Here is an 8719-nt window from a genome sequence, read left to right on the forward strand (position 1 = left end):
TTGCTGCGTGCAATTGTGAATTTCGGATCGACGCGTTTGTTCCAAGCTTTGTTATTGTTTGACGCGTTTTCAGACTCTAACTCGATTGATAGCAATAGGTCTTGTGATTCAATCACTATTGTTCGATCTATAGGTCTAGATCGCGCAAATATCCCATTGTTTCGATGTCAAGACAGATTTCGAAGCAAATATCTCTTTTTAATTATTGTTCGTTATTCTATTAAACCGCTTCCGCTTCCGCTCTGATACCAAATGATACGAAAATTGATGCAGAGATTAGACGAAATAAACAGTCTCCACGACTGTTCAGTCAGAAGGCAATTTCCCCAGCTGTTTACTCAGTTACTTGGCGCCCAAGGAAGAGGTGTCGAGACTTCTTTCCTAAAAGAAGTCATATCTTAGTTGAATTAGTATAAGTTATTTATTTCCTATTTGTGTTAGAAGTTCTACTTTCCTAATTAGTAGCTTATTCGGTTTTAGGAAAGTTTACTAGTTTCCTAAATTCAGTTTTCCTATTATGTTTTAGGGAAGTATTTCCTATATCTTTAAGGAGTGTGTAATAAGGCAATTAGAATTGCCATAGAAGTCTTAATCTACATGAGTAGATCTAGGGGATCGATTTAAGAAAGCTTGTTTCCTTAAACGGTTTAGGAGTCTTTTTAGTTAGTATAAATAGGAGTCATTGTATTCTTATTTTCAGCAGATTATGATATATTGAATTAAGAAAATTGAAGCTGTTGCTTTATTGTGTTTGCAAGTTTTGTAAACCCTAGGTTCGACGCGTTTCGTTCCAAATTGTTATTGTTTGACGCGTTTTCAAGCATTAACCCGAGTTATAATCAATAGGTCTTGATTATAGTTCACCATTGGTTGAGTTATAGGTCTAGCTCAAGCAAATATCCCATTGGTTCGATTTATTCACATATTTCGAAACAAATATCCCTTGTTCTTTATTTCGTTTACAAAAATCAAAACCTCAAAAATTACCAGATTTCCGAGTTCTTAATCAGACAGATCTCAAAACTGTTCAAATAAGATTAAATTCGACAATCAGACAGTCTTCAGCACTGTCCAGTTTCGTTAATTCCGCTGCAACTCTAACGAATTTTATTCTTTGAAACCGCTTCCGCGCAAATTTCGTATCATTTGGTATCAGAGCTTCGGCTCTTGGTTTCCTTAAATTAAGACGGTCTTATGGGGATGATCGAGATGGAAGGCTACAAAGATTTATTCTTTCACGAAGAAATTCAAATGGAAGGTAACTACTTCTTAAATCTGGATTTACCATCGTTCTTTGATGATTATGATGAGCCGTTGTTGCATAAGGGTGGAGAACGTGCTGTTTACGACGTTGGTTCTTCAATTGATTTCAATCGGCCTCCAAAATTTGATGTTTATGGTGATGGGGATACAGTTGTTTCTTTGGTCAAGGAGCCTTGTCATTTGTTTGCTTCTAGCCAGGAATTCGAATTATTTGAGAAGCCAATCGAGAGTACAATTAGTTCTAACGAGTTTCAGATTCGGCAAGTTTATTATTTGGCTGATTTTCAAGTACAAAAGGATGCTGCAACTTTGAGGGATCTCTCTTGTTTACAATGCTTGTTCGTCAATGGGTTTTGTAGTAGTCTATCAAGGCATGTGCACGGAGGGAGGAGGGGTGGAAGGCACAAACTAAAAAGGCACGAGAGGAGTTTGGAAGCAAACAAGATAGATGAGCCTGAAGTTTTTATCAAAGATGATGAGTTAAAAGATGATTCAAGTTTATTACTATTTCTTATAAATGAATTTGCATCCAGGTTTGTGAAGTTCATATTTGATCCCGGAGGATGAAAGCGTCATGAATTGAGTACAATTCCTTTCAAAGGGGGAGGGAATGATACGAAATTGATGCAGAGATTAGACGAAATAAACAGTCTCCACGACTGTTCAGTCAGAAGGCAATTTCCCCAGCTGTTTACTCGGTTACTTGGCGCCCAAGGAAGAGGTGTCGAGACTTCTTTCCTAAAAGAAGTCATATCTTAGTTGAATTAGTATAAGTTATTTATTTCCTATTTGTGTTAGAAGTTCTACTTTCCTAATTAGTAGCTTATTCGGTTTTAGGAAAGTTTACTAGTTTCCTAAATTCAGTTTTCCTATTATGTTTTAGGGAAGTATTTCCTATATCTTTAAGGAGTGTGTAATAAGGCAATTAGAATTGCCATAGAAGTCTTAATCTACATGAGTAGATCTAGGGGATCGATTTAAGAAAGCTTGTTTCCTTAAACGGTTTAGGAGTCTTTTTAGTTAGTATAAATAGGAGTCATTGTATTCTTATTTTCAGCAGATTATGATATATTGAATTAAGAAAATTGAAGCTGTTGCTTTATTGTGTTTGCAAGTTTTGTAAACCCTAGGTTCGACGCGTTTCGTTCCAAATTGTTATTGTTTGACGCGTTTTCAAGCATTAACCCGAGTTATAATCAATAGGTCTTGATTATAGTTCACCATTGGTTGAGTTATAGGTCTAGCTCAAGCAAATATCCCATTGGTTCGATTTATTCACATATTTCGAAACAAATATCCCTTGTTCTTTATTTCGTTTACAAAAATCAAAACCTCAAAAATTACCAGATTTCCGAGTTCTTAATCGACAGATCTCAAAACTGTTCAAATCGAGTTAAATTCGACAATCGGGATACTTGAAGACTGTCCCGTTTAGTTAATTCATTTGCAACTCTAACGAATTTTATTCTTTTGAGTAATTTTCGTATCACCGTGGCTAAGGTACATCAGTCTGGTTTTTATTGGCCATCCATGTTTAAAGATGCTAAAGATTTTGGTGTAGCGTGTGATGCGTGTCAGCGGACGGGAAACATCTCAAGGAGACATGAGATGCCTTAAGTTGGCATTTTAGAGGTCGGGATTTTCGATGTCTGGGGCATTGATTATCAAGGTCCATTTCCGTCCAGCAAGGGTAACAGGTATATTCTAGTAGCTGTTGATTACGTGTCGAAGTGGGTAGAGGCTATTGCTTCGGTCCATTGTGATGCAAAGACTGTCATCCAACTTTTCAAAAAGGTGATTTTCCCTCGTTTTGGTGTCCCTAGGGTTATCATTAGTGATGGAGGTATGCATTTTAAAGAGAAACAACTTACTACTTTACTGTCTAAATATGGTGTTGAGCATCGTAGGGGCTTGGGGTATCATCCTCAAACAAGTGGTCAAGTAGAGGTCTCTAATCGGGAGCTAAAAGAAATTTTTGCAAAAGTCGTTTCTAAATCACAAAAAGGTTGGAGTATGAAATTAGATGACACTTTTTGGGCATATAGGACTGCTTTTAAGACACCAATTGGTGCATCACCGTATCAATTAGTCTATGGTAAGTCTTGTCATTTTTCTGTAGAGTTGGCGCATAGGGCATGGTGAGCAATTTGTGAATTGAATTTTGATGCTAACTTATGTGGTGAGAAATGCTTATTGCAGCTAGATGAGCTAGAGGTGCTTAGGCTCAATGCCTATGACAGTGCCCGCATCTACAAGGAGAAAACCAAGAGATGACACGATAAGAAGATCCTACCGCGTGAGTTTCAGGTTGGGGAGCAAGTACTGCTATTCAACTCCCGACTTCGTCTATTTCCTGGTAAGCTGAAGTCCAGGTGGAGCTGCCCCTACACGGTAACAAAAGTTTCCAAATTCGGGTCGGTTGAGCTAAAGAACTCCGCGGGAGAGAAATTTAAGGTAAATGGCCACCAAGTGAAGCATTATTACGGTGCTAATGAATTTGTTAGAGTGGTCGAATTGCTGTATTTCGACCCAATTTCTGAACCAGAAGACGGAAGTAACAAAGGTCGAGCGGGACCTTAAAAACCAGCGCTGACCGGGAGGCAACCCAGATTGTATACATTCTTGTAATTTTGTTTTGAACTTTTTAATTTTCGTATGTGTGTGTGTTTTTATTGCTTTCTAGTTCAAGTTCCATCAACAAGTGTTGTTGTAGTTTGTGCGTGCGACTTTGCCTATAGTGGACGGTAAAAAAATGCAGAAAAACACGCTGCTGATTAGGTAAGAAAAGTCGATCGACTTAACTATGTAGTCGATCGACCAAAATCAGAAGAAGATCAAGCAAAAAAAAAGTCAATCGACTGAAAAATTAGTCGATCGACTAATTTAATAGCAGCGTGTTTTAAATTTATAGGAGGAAGGTTATTCACTTATTATTTTATTCATCCAAACACAAAGGCAAAAAGAAAGAAAAAAATAGAGGAGCCGTCCGAAGCAATAGCAGCGACAACACCAACATCATCACTTTCATTCCTTTCTTCTTCATTTTACTTACTTGTTTTTTGTGTTAATCCCTTCTATTTTCCGTCTATTCTTCGCACAAGTAAGTTTCCCTTTCATGAATGTTTCATTTCCCCCTTTTTTTTCGCTGTTTTCTACCCAATTTCGAATGGATTAAATCGAAATTAGGGTTCTATAATTTGGGGGTTTTTTGATTCTTTTGATTAATTCATGTCTTTCTTGCTTAATAACCCTATTTGCCATTGTTAACTTTCGATATGAGGGTTTATAATTTGGGATTTTTCTGATTTTTGTGATCTAACCTTGTCTATTTGGTTAGTATACCCTTTTCGATTGTTCAATTTGAAAAAAAAAACGGTCAAGGGTGGTCTTTTAGAACGATTTCTGGAACAAATTTTCAGCGCGATTTTCAGTCGCAGACTGTGTGGTTTAGGGTTGCGACTTGCGCGACTTTGGATGGGTTTTCCCAACTATACGCTATAAACCTTTTAGTCTGTTTTGTGCAACTTTTTGGCAGTTTATCATTTTTCACAGCACAAATTGTTAATGCTATGGCCACTGTTTTGCTACGGTCCTTGTTTTGCAGAAACTTTTGTCACAGCTTTTGTTATTTATCGCATATCTAATTCGTGGTCCCTATCTCCATAAATTTCAGAAATGATGGAAGGCAAAAGAAGACGGACTGCAGGACATTCATCGCAATGTGAGCCAATTCCACAGGTTTCTGGCAGTCCCATACCGTCACAAATGGGTACCGCACTCATTCCTTTTACTTCTATTCCTTCTGTTGAAGGTTTGCCCGATTACCCCGAGGTAATCTTTTCTTCTCTTGAGCAAAAGCATCGCTTTAGTGCTTTATTAGAACACCCCATTGTTCCAACCCGTTTTCTAGACCGTGACAGTCTAGTGACATTGGGTATTTACAAACCAGTTGTGGAAAGGTTTAATGGAACCGGCATGTCAAGTTTGGTGGGTATGAGGGAGTATACCTACTAGCTACCCACCCTTGAATTCTTTAGTAGTTTCAAAATTAATGCAGGGGACTATGAAGATGACGCGAACTCTAATTGCGTCAGTTTTCGTCTGTTCAACTCTGATTTTCACATGACCTTAGCTAAGTTTGGAGGTCTTTTAGGCCTACATAGCGAGGGGCGACATACTGCCCCTCAGAAGTTAGTTAAACCCATGTGGGGTGCCTTAGCTGACCATTTCGAGGGCAGGAAGAGTGGGAAATTTGTTCATCACCCGCCCATCCGTGTCTGGCTCCGCCTTATAGGCGGTACTATTTTTGCTAGGAAAGAAGTCTAACAACGTGAATTCTGAAGAGTTGTCCATTTTGGCTGGCTATCTTAACATTGATAGTGGCAGTCATTTTGTTCTTAACATCGCCTATCTCGTTGCTGAGCGATTCACTAATTTCGCAACAGGAGCCTTAGCCTCTATTCACTGTGGGGGGTTCGTTACACATATCGCCCGCCGCCTCTTTCCTGACTTTCCGCGGGGCATGATGCCCATTGGACATGCGGACCCAGCCCTTGATGAGTCGTGTCTTTTTACTGTGTCGTACATGAAACAATTACAGTGGCTGACCGATAACAACATGTAATACCCCGTATTTTGATAATAATTTATATGAATAATTTATGTAATTTAATAATTGATTAAATGACATTTCTAATAATAAATACAAGTAAGACGTTAATTAAATAATAAATTAAGTGTACAAGTCGGGAATTGAGTTTAACTAATATAATATGGGTCGTGTGTCATAGTTATAAGGACCGAAATTTATTAATCTGGTGAGCATGGTCGGGAGTTGTTTCGGGATTTAATATAAATAATAATAAGGAAATAATAAAATATAAATAAAGGTAAAAGGTAATAATAATTGTATCAATAATAATATTAAATAAATGTAATAAAAATATGGTAAGAATAAATATGTAATTATATTAATTATATTAGTTATTACTATAATAATTGGAATAAGGAAAAAGTTGTTAGTTTCCTAATCAAAGTCATATGCTCTCTAAATCGAGACTATAAATACACATTAATTTGAAAAATAATTCATAAAAAAGAAGAATGGAAGAGATCTAAAAGAAAGAAGAATAAAATTAAGGAAGAGAAAAGCAAAGGAATTAATTCATTATCGCCTCAATGTAATATTTCAGTCCGTCTTATGTATATACTTTGCGATATTATAACTTATTATCTAGACCACCATAGATCAGACCGTAAGTACCGTTGTGACCGTGGACCACCAAGGATTTACTAGGACCCTTCGTTGACCGTTGTTGACCACCGTGGTGGTGGTTGGAGGCGTGTTTTTGAGGATACATGGTGAGGGTTGTGCGAGTTTGAACAGGGGACTTCGACCCCAATACGAACCCTTAATTGGACTCGACTTGACCTGGGTACGGAGGGAATACAACCTAGTGGTTGGGTCGACCATATTGGTGGATGTTAGGGTGGTAAAGGTGGTGGTTTGTGGTGGTGGTAGACGGAAATCGCGAAAATAGAGGAGGGATTCCTTGTGATGTTGTCGCCGGTGTAGAGTTGCTGTTGGGGTATGGTTGATGGGTTGAGAGGAGGAGGGACCACCCCTTGAACCACAGTTGGTCAGTGGTGATGATGGTGGTGTCCAGACGTGGTGTGATGTTGGGTAGGTATGGTGTCGGGTTTTCGATTTTGGCGTTCGTGGTTGTGGCTCCTAGGGCATGAGTTTGCGGGTTGTAGAGGAGGGTTGGGCTGATGGTTGTAGGTCGTCTAGGGGCGTGGTGGTGCAGGCTACTGGTGGTTGGTGGCGTGATGTCTCTAGATGGCGAGAAAGACGTGTTTGGTGGCTGCTAATGGGGGGTTGTTATATACGGTTTATAAGCCGTATGAATGGTTGTATTTGCGGTTGTTTACACGGGAATGCATGGGGATGGGTAGTGTGTTTGGTTTGTTTTTTTGTGACGGGTTTTGATTTGGGTGACTCGGGTTTTAATGGGTGATCGGGTTTTGACTTATTGAAACGGGTTTTTATAATTATATTATACAAGATTATAATTAACGTAATTAATTACTTAATCAATTAATAATCGTTGGGTCGGGTTTTAATATCGTGACCTTTAATAAATATAATAAATAATTATTTTGAATAAGTAAATAAAAGGAATAAATAAATAAATAAATTAAATTGAATGATGATATTTTGATTAGGTGACGGTTGTGAAGAATTATAATCGGATCAGGTTGCTTTATTTATTGGATTGCTTGAGCTGCTTAATTGGAATTGCTTATCAGGTAGGGATAAATCCTACTCAACTCTTACTCGATAATATTTGGTTTATTGGATGGCTTATATTAAAGTGCATTGATCGTATGTGAATTGTGTTGGTTGATATAATCGTAATTGTTGGAAGGAAGATTTATATTGCATATGTTTATTAATAATATCGTAACTGTTGGAAGGAAGAATTACATTGTATATGTTGGTTATATTGTGGTGGAGTATTGTTGTAGTATTTACATATTTATTATGGCAGACATTACTTATAGTAATGTGGAGTGGTTTAACAGATTTATTCTGGCAGACGATATTTATCGTGTTTACTCGAGGCAGGCCCCAGATTGGTCTGCAGGCCATCTGGTGGATATTACTCAACTATATGTTGAGGCAGACATTACCTTTTGGTAATGTAGTGTGTGTTTACTCACCTTCGGGTTGAGGCTGCGCCGGCTAGGGATTGGCGGGATGATTAGTGTAATGAGTAAGTAAAAGTAAGGAGCACGTTGTTAGGGGGTTGTGCAATGTAAAAAGGAAATTGGATTATTTATCATATGTTTTTGTTTTTAGTATTTATTCCTACTCAGCCTCGCGGTTGACCGTGTATTTGTGAACACCTGTGGTGAACCGTTTTATGGGGAGCAGATTTGACAGGTACTAAAGATTAGCTGACTTGGGAGCATTGGGATGAGAGATTGACATGGACCATAGTTGAAGTCTAGATCACTTAGTTATTTTATTACTCAGTTGTATTTATTTCCGCTGCGAGTTTGTAATTTATTCAGTTAAGTTGTTTTAATAAGTTGTAATAAAGGTGTTGATTATTAAGTTTTAATAAAGTACTTTGGTTCTGTTTTAATTTGTACTCACTGCCTCGGGAAACCGAGATGGTAACGCTCTCATTTACTTGGGAATGTCTTGCTAAAGGCTCCCGACTAAATGGGGGTGTTACACAACACGTGGAAGATCTCTACTTATTTGCCAGTCCCTCTACCTTGTGACACTCTCTCGCCTCTTATTCCTTTGGCCCAAGTTAAAAACAAAGTAGCAAGACCTCCTTATCCCGTCTACCATGTTCCTTACTCATTGCCTGGGAAGACCACTGGCTTCTCTAGGCAGTCTTCTCGGCCCATTAAGGAGACGGGTCAGTCTTCTAGGGTCCCG

General features: G+C 38.3%; 1 long non-coding RNA gene across 1 annotated transcript; it reads left to right on the top strand.

Annotated features, from left to right (window-relative positions):
- Positions 1-4165: 4165 nt before the first annotated feature.
- On the top strand, positions 4166-8402 carry LOC141627339 (uncharacterized). The gene is made up of 3 exons (XR_012536905.1): positions 4166-4363; positions 4937-5094; positions 8201-8402. It is a non-coding gene; the product is annotated as an uncharacterized LOC141627339 (long non-coding RNA).
- Positions 8403-8719: the final 317 nt, after the last annotated feature.

Source organism: Silene latifolia, chromosome Y, assembly GCF_048544455.1.
Source record: "Silene latifolia isolate original U9 population chromosome Y, ASM4854445v1, whole genome shotgun sequence".
In the NCBI taxonomy this organism is placed as follows: Eukaryota; Viridiplantae; Streptophyta; class Magnoliopsida; order Caryophyllales; family Caryophyllaceae; genus Silene; species Silene latifolia.